The following is a 12,785-nucleotide window of genomic DNA, read 5'->3' on the forward strand; positions in this document are numbered from 1 at the left end:
TTATTCAAAAGTTTTTCCATGTAAACACGACATACATAGACATACAAAAACAAAACGAAACAAAAAACATGTACCATTTCGTATCCTAATTTCTTATACCTTCCTTCCCCGACTTCCTCATACCTCCCATTTCTGTATTCCAAATTCTTATCAATTGTTCAGCAAATCTTCCCTTATTTTAGTTAAAGTTTAGACTAATCTTCCTTATTCTCCTTGTCTTAACCATTACTAATAGTAACCATTTACTTTCTAATCCAACATCATTCTAACTTTCATTAACTTTATAATATTTCTTTAAATAGTCCTTGAATTTTTTCCACTCTTCTTGCGCTGTTTCTCTTCCCTGGTTTCGGATTCTGCTCGTCATTTCTGCCAAACCCATGTAGTCTATCACCTTCATCTGCCATTCTTCCAGTGTGGGTAGATCTTGCGTCTTCCAGTACTTCGCGATGAGTATTCTAGCTGCTGTTGTAGCATACATGAAAAAAGTTATATCTTTCTTTAACACCCCTTGGCCGACAATACCCAAGAGAAAGGCCTCTGGTTTCTTGGTGAAAGTATATTTAAATACCTTTTTAAGTTCATTATAGATCATTTCCCAGAATGCCTTAATCTTTGGGCACGTCCACCAAAGGTGAAAAAATGTACCTTCCTTTTCTTTACATTTCCAACATTTATTGTCAGGCAAATGGTAAATCTTTGCAAGCTTGACTGGGGTTATGTACCACCTATAGATCATTTTCATAATATTTTCTCTTAAGGCATTACATGCCGTAAATTTCATCCCAGTGGTCCACAACTTTTCCCAGTCAGCAAACAAAATATTATGACCAATGTCCTGAGCCCATTTAATCATAGCTGATTTAACCGTTTCATCTTCTGTATTCCATTTCAGCAGCAAGTTGTACATTTTTGACAAATTCTTAGTACTGAGTTCTAGCAATTCTGTCTCCAATTTTGATTTTTCCACCTGGAAGCCAATTTTGCTATCCAATTTGAACGCTTCATTTATTTGATGATAATGCAGCCAATCTCTCACCTTCCCTTTTAGTTTCTCAAAACTCTGCAATCTCATTTTGTCCCCCTCCTTTTCCAAAATTTCCATAAAAGTCTTCGATTCGAAGGGTTGTTTGATAATGCAGGTTCAATATTTTATCTCGCTCCTCCTTTGATCTTAAAGTTATAAGACAATCTCTGGGTCGATTCTTCCTCTGCCTTGCTCCCAATCTGAAAGCACTTTCTATCTTAAATTCTTCTTTGCCCAGCTCCTGCTTCCAAAAGTCAGAAAATTCTTTTGTCAAATAGTCCACCAGGTTATCTTCTTCCTTTTCCGGCACAAGTCTGATCCTTAGATTTCTCTCCTTGCGTTGCATGTCCTGCATAGAAAGTGCCAGTTCATATTCATCTAGTTTCTTAAACACTGGTGGAAACTTTGCCTCCGCAGCAGTTGCAATTTCTTTGGCTTCCTCAGCTATTTTTCTTGTTGTAGATGATTCTTGCAATATTTGCCCAATTGCTTCTGTATTTGAATTCACTTTATTCCCAAGGTCAGTTATACTTTTTGTATTTGAGTCAATTTTCCCAGAGATTTCTTCAATTTTCTTATTTGTTTCAGCAACTTGTACTTTAGTTTCAGCAACTTGTGCTTTAGTTTCTGCACCTTGTTTTTTAAGTTCCTCCAGAGAGTCATTTATCTTCTCCAATACCTTGGCAAATGATTCTTCTGTAGACATTGTTTTCACTCTTGCCTTTGGAACAGCTGTAATTCCAGAGGCTCCTGATACTGAAGCCCTTCTCTGCATAAAAGAGTCAATTTTATATTGTTTGCCAGATCTCAAAGTTGTTTCCTGTAAATCCCCTTTCTCTTTACCATCTGCCATAACAAAGTCTTTTAGTCAAGGTCATTCCCAGACTCTTGAGCCGTCAAACAAAAGTTCTCATAGATTTCACTCGTTGCTGTAACAATTTGTAGATCCACCAGAGGGCGCAGAGTCAATTTTTACTTCTCCAAGTAAACCCACACTCTCCTAAAAGTAGACAAAACTTTCCTAATCCCTTCCAATTGTTATTTTCTCTTTCTGTGGGGTCTAAAATCAATAGTGTCCTATAAGTAGCTTTGCAGTGCAACAAAGTAAATATTTCAAGTTGAGAGTAACCCAAGTCAATTAAAGATACTTTTTAACCTTCTTATAGCAACAGTCTTTAGCCGGTTCCTTTCCTCCGAGCGTCCGATCCCAGGTATAAGAACAACGGTATTTGACTCAATTCTTTAAAATTGGCAGAAAAACACTTTAAAATCTTCTCCCCCCCCCCCTTCTGCCCTTCGGGGAGGGAGTTCTTTGCTTTGGTGATGAATTTCTTAGCTCCCACAAATTTCCTCTCAAGCAGTTACAGCTGGAATGCCTTTCGCTTTGATCTTGCTACAGAACGGAAAGCAGACTTCCTTTTTAGTGCTTGTCCGTCTCGGTGCCCAATTTCTTTAATTTTGATATCCAATTATATTTTAGCGGTCAATCCTACTCACGGATAGTTGTTTTTTAGTCCAATTTCGCCGGAAGAAATCAGCGCTCTCCGCTAATGGCGACGCGGCTTCTCCTCGCAGGCTGGGTAAGAACGACTCTCAGCACCGCTTCTCACCCCCTCCGCTGATCCGCAGCCTTTAAAAAGGCTATTTCACAGCGTCGGGGGGGCGCAAAGGTGCCCGCCGAGTCTCCGGTTCACAGGCAACGCGCCTGTGATTTTTAAGGGTCCCCGCTCCGCCGTAGCTGACAGGACCCGAACCTACGAAGTAGACCTCTCCCGGAGCTCCGGGTGAGGTCCGCCATTAAGCGCTGGCGCTAACCGGAAGTCCTAGGCTCCTAATCCCTGGACCCAGCTTCCCTTGTTGAGGAGATCGTCTGGGAGATGGGCCATTAAGAAAGCAAAGGCTCTGGGCTAGCTGGCAAATGGGTGGGTGGGGCCCCTCCCTTAGTTAGAAGTCAAAGGCAGAGTTTAGAGTTGGCTGTGACCGAGAGGAAAAAAGATTGCAGGCTGGTAAAGGCAGCAAACTGGAGAGAAGGTCAGAGCACTGTGGTTGATTTCTGTTTGAGTCCAAGGCTGTGCCTATGGGAGAAGCTAGAACCTCTTGGGCTGATGATGCTGTGCTTATTGGGGTGGCATGCAAGAATACCATTGACATTGAGATTCATGGCATAGGATGGAGATGATTTAGTAGCAGGGGGTGGCAGTATTTATCAGAAGGAGAGAGGGACATGGGCCTCACAGCACGCATAATGCAGTCCAGTACCTGAGCTTCTCAATCAGTCATCAGGAATGACCTCATCACCAGCCCTATTTTGGCCCTATGGTGTGTGTTGTCCCTTGTGTCAGAGTCATGGCTGTGCTGTCCACCACTATCATTCCAGCAGGGAATGCAGCCTCTCAGATTATGCCCATGGATAAGATGAGAACACCCTGCAAGTTAAAAAGGGCTCTTTTGATTATAATGATGGTGGTGGCAGCAGTGATGATTAATTCCCGGATCTTGTGCATCTTATTCTCAACTGCAGGTTTCAAGAGACATCTTGTGGTTTTCCTTAGGCACTGCACATCCCTAAGTGGTCCCCACCCCCCTTTTTAATGAAAAAGAATGGCTACAAATTCTACAGCGCTGCAGAACTATTCTGTGTGCCCAGTGGGACTTGCATGTGTTTATCGAATAGCCACTCTTTCCTCTGCCTTAATACTCAGAGGAGTATTAAGACCCTATTGATGTGCAGACAGTTCAGAAGCAATTTGTAATGCAGCATGGGGCTCTGCTGTAGAAACAACCAGAGTGTGTCTGAGAATGTGCAGCAAACTCTCATGTGCATTTAGCACTGTGGAGTGTAGCTACATTACTAGGAATCCTCATGCAAGAGACGGGACACTGATTTTCTGATTGTTTGTGGTTTGATAGCATTTCGTAAGATGGATCTGCAGTCCTACTTTTGGAGTTGCCTGGAAAACAAGCTGATGCAAACCATTTCACTATCTGGTCCAGTCCACTCACAGCATATTAATGCACACAATTCGAAATTCTTCTTAGGAGTGTCACCACTATCACAGAGAGGACAAAATGGGCATTGTTAATACGCACTTCATTCGCCATAGTTGTATGTACATGTAAAACTCATGGACTAGCGGTGGGCCCAAGTTACAGAAATACTTGAAATAACTTGAGCCTTTGTCAGCACCCTGGTAAAAAATGTCCCAACTGGTTTTAAACTGCCTTGCCCCTGATGCTTCATTTCACTATTGAGATAAATTCAGCGCATTTCCATGTGGATTATATTGTCCATGTCCTTTTTAAAAAAAATAATTTTTATTAACTGACCAATCAAATCAAATCAAATCACATCACATAAATTCCGAATTACAAAGCCAAATTTTAAATTTTTGTTGAGGGGACCCATATTTCAAGTTCCGAAGAGGGATTCCGATCATCTTCTTGCTACTGCGTTAATATCCAAATCAGTCCAAATAAAGTTCATAATTCTATCCAGTCTTATCTTGCTGTTTCCACATCTCATCTTGTTCATATATTTTTTTATTTTTTTCTTTATGATCTCTTCTGATAATCTCCTTAAGCAGATAAACACCAATTATAATCCTGTGTGAATTTTCCGTTCGTCCAATCCTCATATCGAGATGGTTTCCATATATCATTGCTTTCATAAATAACATCGCTCTTTCCATCATTAATCTCGCAAAACTGTCGCTCTTAAGTCCCTCTGAGGAGTCTCACCCACTGTATAAAAACAGCTCTATTTCTCCTCCCAGACTTAAGTCCTCCGACAGAACTTGCCAACATGGCGACGGTATTTTTAACTGCGTCATTCCAAAGCTCTTATACTTTCCACGATCTTCTTAAAACATGCTTTGGTTAGAAAATTTATCTCCACACAGTCATAAATCCACAGCTTAAGTCATTAAAACGACATTTCTGACTTGTAGGGGGGGATTCTTGGTTAATCACATAGAGGGGGAAAAAGGAAAGTTTTTCCCCTCCCCCATCCAGTCCCTTTGCCATACCGAGCCTTGGTGTATCTTCTCATGATTTATTCTTGTTCCTCCGACCCGTCTTGTTTATCAGAGATCTCTTCAGTTAGCAGTCTTTACTCCCCCTCCTTCCTTGAAATATGTGCATTCGCTTCCTCCTAATTATTTCTTTTGAAGTTCTTGCAGCTAGAGGCGCAGATCAGAGACAGCGTCCAGGAGCGCCGAGATCCACAGGAGGGCATTCTGCCTAGTGCCCCCATCCCCACAAATTTCGGGGGTGGTATAGGGCACAGCAGGCAAGGGCAGCCCCCCCACAACCTAGGGGGGGTAGGGAGGCTATTTACTCCCATCACAGCCTCCTAATTGCCTCGTGTGGGTCGGAGAGATGTTATTGTCAGCCATCTTCCGATGCGCCCCTAGTGGCCCCCGTATTGTCCATGTCATTGTTCCCTAGGTCAAACTACTAGGCAGCTACCTCTACCCCCACTCACTCATGCACAGGGCAATCCTGTGGTTAAAACAAAGCTGTGAACCAGTAAGTAAGGTAGGGTGAATCTGTCAGTTTGTCTCTGTTTCTCATTTCCCCTCCAGTCTTTAATTCAATTCACCACATTTACATCTCTGTGTTGTTGGTTTTTTAAAAAACATATTTTTATTAAATATTTCTTGGTTTACAAAGTATGTGCCATGTCTCTTTTGCAAGTTACATTTTCTACAGGTCAGTTTCATTTGTTGAGACATTAGTGTTACATTTCCAACTCTGTTTGCAGATTATTATTATTATTTTAAAAGATCTCATGAATATTCACCAGCAGTTTAGTGAGCATTTATTCTGATGTGCACATTTTAAAAATGCAATTCTGCCTTACAGAAGCATTTTTTGCGAGCAACTTCCCCTAATATAATGCACCTTATGTGTTATTTTCACAAAAAGACACATCTGTTGAATACAGAAGAGACCTTTGCTCACACAAGCAAGCAAGTACATCCTGGCAGAAATGGTCTGGTTTCTTTTGAGAGACAATAATAGCTATGTAACATACAAAGTGGTCCTTTATGCACTAGCTACACAAAAAACAAATCAAAACAGGAAAAAATGAGTTAGATGAAGTTGCTATAGATTGTTGTGGTGATTTGGAAATTTAATCTGAAATCAAGCTGGATTTGAGTTTGTTAGTAACTTCTCTCTCTTACATCCTTAATATGAGCCATCACCCATGATATATACCTGAAGGAGCGTCTCCACCCCCATTGTCCAACCCGGACACTGAGGTCTAGTGCCGAGGGCCTTCTGGTGGTTCCCTCACTGTGAGAAGTGAGGTTACAGGCATCCAGGCAGAGGACCTTCTCAGTAGTGGCACCTGCCCTGTGGAACGTCATCCCATCAGATGTCAAGGAAACAAACAACTATCCGACTTTTAGAAGACATCAAAGGCAGCCCTGTTTAGGAAAGTTTTTTTTAATATTCTTTTGGGAGACACCCAGAGTGGCTGGGGAAACCCAGCAGGATGGGCGGGGTATAAATAAATTATTATTATTATTTACTAATATTATTCATACAAGTTTGTCATGGCTAGGATAATAAACTTATTAATGTACACTAAAAAACCCTGAACTTGCAGAAATGTTGCCAGTGACCCATTTCCAGTATCTCAACAACATTAGCAATATTAAGACCCTGCCTGGAAACTCTCTAACCTGAGATAGCCTTCAGTATGCTGCTCTGAGCTTCTTGGAGGAAGGGCAAGATGTGTGTGCTAGATAGATGGTAGGTAGGTAGGTAGATAGGTAGGGCTGTACATACACTGGAGTATTTATTTTTTTCTTTCTTTACCTGAGAAATAACCATATTAGTCTCTTGCAGCAGAAACAGCAGACCCTTGTGGCAACTTAAAGACCGAAACATTGCAATCTAAACTTTTGTGGGCTACAGTCTACTGCAACAGATGCATGCAGTGTTATGCTGTTGAAGGTCTCCTTTCTGTGCCCTTGGAGACAAGGGGCAGAGAGGAGATGAATACAGTGGGACCGGCAGGCTCCTGTGAATCTGTTACAATCTCAGTCCCCACCTTCTCCTCAGCTGCCTGTCCTGCATCTGCAAGTGCTTTCTGCCTCCTCTTCTTCCTCCCTCTCACTCAAGCCTGTTGCTTGCTCAGCACCCAACCATTCTGCCCCAGCCTTCATCCTCTGATCTGTCTTCAGTGTCCCACCACCACTCCCCTGGCTCTGATCCTTCATCCTCTGAGGCTTCCCTAGGGGGTTCTCCGGCTGGAGCCTCTCACCGCTCCTCGTCATCCAGCTAATCCCCAGCATCCATGCAGATTTCAGTGGAACAGCAAAGGCATAGTTGGCCATGGGACCGTAGCTGCTGGGTGGTGCCATTCTCTGCAAAGGAAACATTGATTCCAACTAAATGATTTGAAGGCAAAAATGGATCTATTTAAAAATAAACATGTAAGAAACTGGGGGGGGCAGTTTGTATTGTGTTATGTATTGATTTTTAAATTTAACAAGTACACATGTGACATTAGAAGGCATCTGATATATGTAAAGAGGACAGAATCAGTCTTCTCCATTGAATCCAAACCAGGGAGGTCCTTGAACTCTCTGCTGTCCTCTATGTAGTCCAGTCCCCTGTTGATTTCCATGATGATGATTCTGCTCATTATACCGTGAGGCTACAAATGATGTTGGCTTTGCTTTTTCCTATTTGTACTGGCTGAGATGGCCTCATGGTCTGCCAACAAGAAGCCTTGTGGTGCAAACTTCGGCACTGCTTACTCAAAAGAAAGTCCTTCTGTTTTCAGCAAGACTTGTTCCCAGGAAAGAATGCAACAGGACTGCAACCTTTCCTTTCTCAGATTAGTCCGATTCTGAGCCGGCACTGATTTATCAACAGGTGGGAGGCAACCTTATGTAAACACATATTGTTTGGGCACTAATAAAAGATTTACTGCAGGAGCCTGGTTACTTACGCTTTTTTCGAGTTCTTATCTAAAGCCATATAATGCCTTCTGGCAAATGTTCCACTTAATGCTTAGAAAAACCTCCTTGCATCCAAGCCACGACTGGCAGCTGTAAGCAGACAGATCGCCTTGTATGGCCAAACAGTCCAGGGATCATGAGAGATGCCTAGCCAAGATCACTGGTAGAGTTGCTGTCAATTCCTTGTCCATATCTGAGGCCCAGAGAATGTCACATCCTTTGCAAGTTTCAAAATGATAAACTATCTTAGTCAAAATCAAAAATAGCTTATGGGTCCAAGATAGACATGTTTATCTTAAACAGCTGCCTTTGAAATAAATTTACCCTTGACAAAGGGCAATAGTTTGAGAATGGAAACACGGCACAAAAAGCATCTGTTCCTGACTCCAAAACACATATTTCACTGAGATAATTGATCGTTTGCACATGGTTTTTTGTGTGCTGATAGACTCTTTGGATAGCTAAGGTGGTGCCTCTAAATATTCTTTTGAAACATGGAATAAACTGGAAGTTAGCGTCACAGCCTGGATACCGTGATGTGCCTCTTTTGTGACTAGTTACTATGTCAGTGTGGGGTTGTGACTAGAATGTTGGACTAGGACAGGGTTTCCCAAACTTGGGTCTCCAGGAGTTTTTGGACTACAACTCCCATCATCAGGAAGACCGAGCTTCCAATCACCGTTCATCCACAAAGCTGACTGGGTGAGCTTAGGCCAGTCATTGTCTCTCAGACTTACCTACCCCACACAGTTGCTCTGAGAGTAAAATGAAAATGGGGACCAATCTTGAGCTCCCTGGACAAAAGGTGGGGTATAAGTGTAATGATTAGAATAAGTAAATATGAAACAATCCACATGCCACTATTGCTAGAGGTTCATGTAGATGAGCACATAGTTTCTAAGGACCTGCTTTGTTTTGTCTTTTGAATCAATAGCTTGCCCAGGCTTCACCAGCCAGTACTCTGGCTTCTCGCTGCTGTGAGACTTCTGCTTCATATTAAATAACCAGCAGGTTGAGATTAGATGTGTTTTCCCAGGAGAAGCAATGCTTCTGAAAAGCACACCTGCAAGCTGTCCCCTCATTAACACACCTCCCATCTTGACTTTAGAAGAAGAGGGCTCTATGTTCCTTCTCCTCCTTCTCTTGGGCTCCTGATGGAAATGGTTATGGGTTGTTTTCATTGCAGCAACACATTCACAGCTTTTATAGAAGCTTAGAGAACAGAAGGGACACAGCTGTGTAAATCGGGTGCTGGCTAGTTAAAAATCATGGGCAGCTTGTTTCGATATTAACGGTGAATAATTCCTGTTGGTCAGGTGGCAGTGGGCTCTGTTATCCAAACAAAACAACACTAGGAAGAAGCCGGCTTGATCTTCAGGTGGTCTCCATCAGCTAAGCCCCATAATATAAGTGTTGTTGTGTTGATTTATGTTGACTTGTGTCTGTAATGAATCCATTTCCAAAGGTCAATAGTTCTTTATCCATGGCATCTTTTCTGCAGTGGCGTATCAAGCATAGTCAAAATGGATGAAGTCTAACTAGTGCACTGTAAGTGGGGCCACCTTTGAAAAACAACCTGGAATCTTCAGCTTGTTCAGAACAGTGGTGAAAAACAGTTTACTGGGACTTGACGATTTGATCAAATTGCAACAGTGCTTTGTCTACAATGGCTTCCAGGATGCTCCTGATGCTGGTTTTAATCTTATAACATCCCAAACTCGAATATCATATCCTCCCAACTGCTTTAGATTATCTTTTAAGGCACTGCTCTTAGCTGTGCCAAGTGAGGTATAAAGGGCAGCTACTGGGATGAGGGCCTTTTTAATGGTGACACCCCAGTTGTGAAATGTCCACCCCAGAAAGCCTTGCCTATGCTGTGGTATCTTTGGCACAAAGAGAAGAACGTTTGGCTTTTTAAGGCTGGAAACAACCCCATTTAATGTTTTAAGGGCTTGTTTTTTAAAAAAAAAATAAAAATTTCTGAATGTTTCAAGATGTTTAGGCTTCTGTTGTGCTGTTGAGAATATTGATTTTAGTCTTTGCTGGGAGATGAGAACAGCAGCAACAACAACAGCTACTACTCTCCATGACATGATGACTGGGGGTCTCTTCAGAGAATACTGCTTCTAATGCACTGGAAATTTAGAGTAATCTAATTCATCTGAAAGTCTTTTTGCTAGAGGGAAAAGCTAGATGTAACTTGATTCATGAACTAATGTGAAATTGGGGTGAGGATAGCAAACTGTGAATTCTTTGTATTACTTGAATTGTCGAAACTCAGATGATTAAAATGAAGAAGAAGAGTTTGGATTTGATATCCCGCCTTTCACTCCCCTTCAGGAGTCTCAAAGCGGCTAACATTCTCCTTTCCCTTCCTCCCCCACAACAAACACTCTGTGAGGTGAGTGGGGCTGAGAGACTTCAGAGAAGTGTGACTGGCCCAAGGTCACCCAGCAGCTGCATGTGGAGGAGCGGAGACGCGAACCCGGTTCCCCAGATTATGAGACTACCGCTCTTAACCACTACACCACACTGGCTGGTTTGATGGTTTGATTTCTTCGAAGTCCATCAAGTGTACAGTCATTCACAGTCCTTCTGACTTCAGCTGAGCTTTTTCACGAGCAACTGGTTGCTCTTTAAATATCAATAACTCATGATTCCTATTATTTTAATTTAGCTCATCAGTACCAAGTATCAACTTCTGCTGTACATTTTCAGATGAGGAATGTGATAGTTTTCAGGTATGTAGAAAGCTCAATTGTTTCTCTCAGTATTTGACCAACCACACACTTCAGATATCGTGTGGATTACTTGATTCATATAGCAGCAATATACCTTCAAAAGGCTCAACATTTATTTGTCAGCTTTACTGGTTATGAGGTGTTAACAAAAAGCTTCAGAGATTCTTTTCATTGGTGATTTTGTTTGAGGAACAAGGGAGTCATTATTTGATACGGCACATGTCAATATTAGCTTATCGAAATATAGCGTTCAGCAGCAGGACCATGTGAATTTGGTAATAATCAACATGATACTCAGAGTGGAGGCTCTCAGCATCTGCTAATGCGAATCAGCAAGGGACAAGGCCCCAGTAATTTTCTCCTACAGAGCCAATGAAATTAAGCTGCAATCTGAAGAAGGATACTTCCTCTCCTCTCAAGTTTCCAGAAACTGGTTTGATGTGAAATGCAGGGTTTGCAGCTGATGGAAAGCAATCCACAGTTAAACCACAAGATGGAGATAGAATGCCTTTTGCTAGGCATCCTAGATCTTCTCCATAGTGGTGCAGAAAATGACCCAAAGAAGTGAAGGCCAGGGGGTCAGTCTGGTTAAAGTCAGTAGTCACTCACAGTGCAATCCTAAGTGTGTTAAGTTCAGTGAGGCTTACTCCCTAGTAAGGCTATTTAGATTCGCTGCCTTAGGTTGAAAATACTGTGCACTTGGTAGGAAGTTCCATTGACCCAGGGGCTGGACTGCCTGTGGCTCTCACATTAATTTCATGCAGACTTTGGTTTAAGTTAATATGGGTGGCAGGAAGAGAGAGGGAGGCTCTGATCACACCCACTTTTGTCTCTGGCCCTGCCTACCCACAGTGTGTGGATCCTGACAGATTACCCCTGTGGGAAATCAGGCTCCAGCAGAAGGGGGGGCGGGATTTGCCCATTTTTGCATTAGACTCAGCAGGACTTCTGTCTGGGAAAACATGCATCAAGCTGCTCTGCATGTCCCACTGAACCAATGAGTCATGGCTATGGATGGAGGAGAGATTTGATTCAATTCACATTTAAAGGCCAGCTTGGCAAAGTTGCACTTTCCAAAGCAATATGCGAATCAAAAGGCAGCCACCGTTCGAAATTTGTGCCTTTCTGAATTTTGCAGCACAGTTCTCCAGCAGACCATTATACACAAATACGCATATACTGGAGTAACACATGCATATAAATGCATACATCAGTGAAAACAGCATACATAAATTAATTATATTGGGGAAGATAGCTTGCAAAAAAAAAAAGTGTATATAAGGAGAAATCCACACTAAAAGGCTGGGGGTTTTTTAAATTGAAAAAAAATCACAAATTGCTGCAGAAATGTGGAGAGCTGAATTTAAGACAGGTAAAATGAGAAACAGAGAGAAGCAATAACTGACAGATTTATCCATCCCAGTTGTGACAAACCTAACTCCTGTGGAGAACCTAATGAGAACTGGCTAGCATCACTTTCTCTCGATCTTCCCCACCCTTCCACCAATGAATTCAGGGTTATATACACAACCCCCCCACCTTGTACTTGATCCCCATTCCTAGAGGCAGAGAATCCTCCCCTCCCCTGGTGATCAGGCCAAAATGATAAAAGGTTGGGAGGCAGGCATCTCCTTCTCTAGGACCCAGCAGCACACTGCTGAGCCTTGTTCACTTTGCCTTGGAAGCTGTTTGTTTACTGCAAACAGCACCTTCAGGGACATAAAGCACCCATAGGGGAGGGTTTTTGGTGTGGTAACTGGTGTGGGGCCCTGATTGGGGGCAGGACCATGTTTTGGATTGGAGATATTCAAAATAAAAGTTCCCTGTATGACCACACTTTGAACATAGTCTTGTATTTTGTGCAGAGCTGAGCGAGAGATATTAGACTTCTTTCGGGCTCCAGTTACACACAGCTGAGATTGATAGTGGGCAGGCTGAGTTCTGAAAAGGGAGCTTCAAATTTATTTTACCAAACTCTACTACTCATGAGGGACGCGGGTGGCGCTGTGGGTTAAAGCCTCAGTGCCTAGGACTTGCCGA

The sequence above is a fragment of the Podarcis filfolensis genome (genome assembly GCF_964270895.1).
Source record: "Podarcis filfolensis genome assembly, chromosome: 1".
NCBI classification, from domain to species: domain Eukaryota; kingdom Metazoa; phylum Chordata; class Lepidosauria; order Squamata; family Lacertidae; genus Podarcis; species Podarcis filfolensis.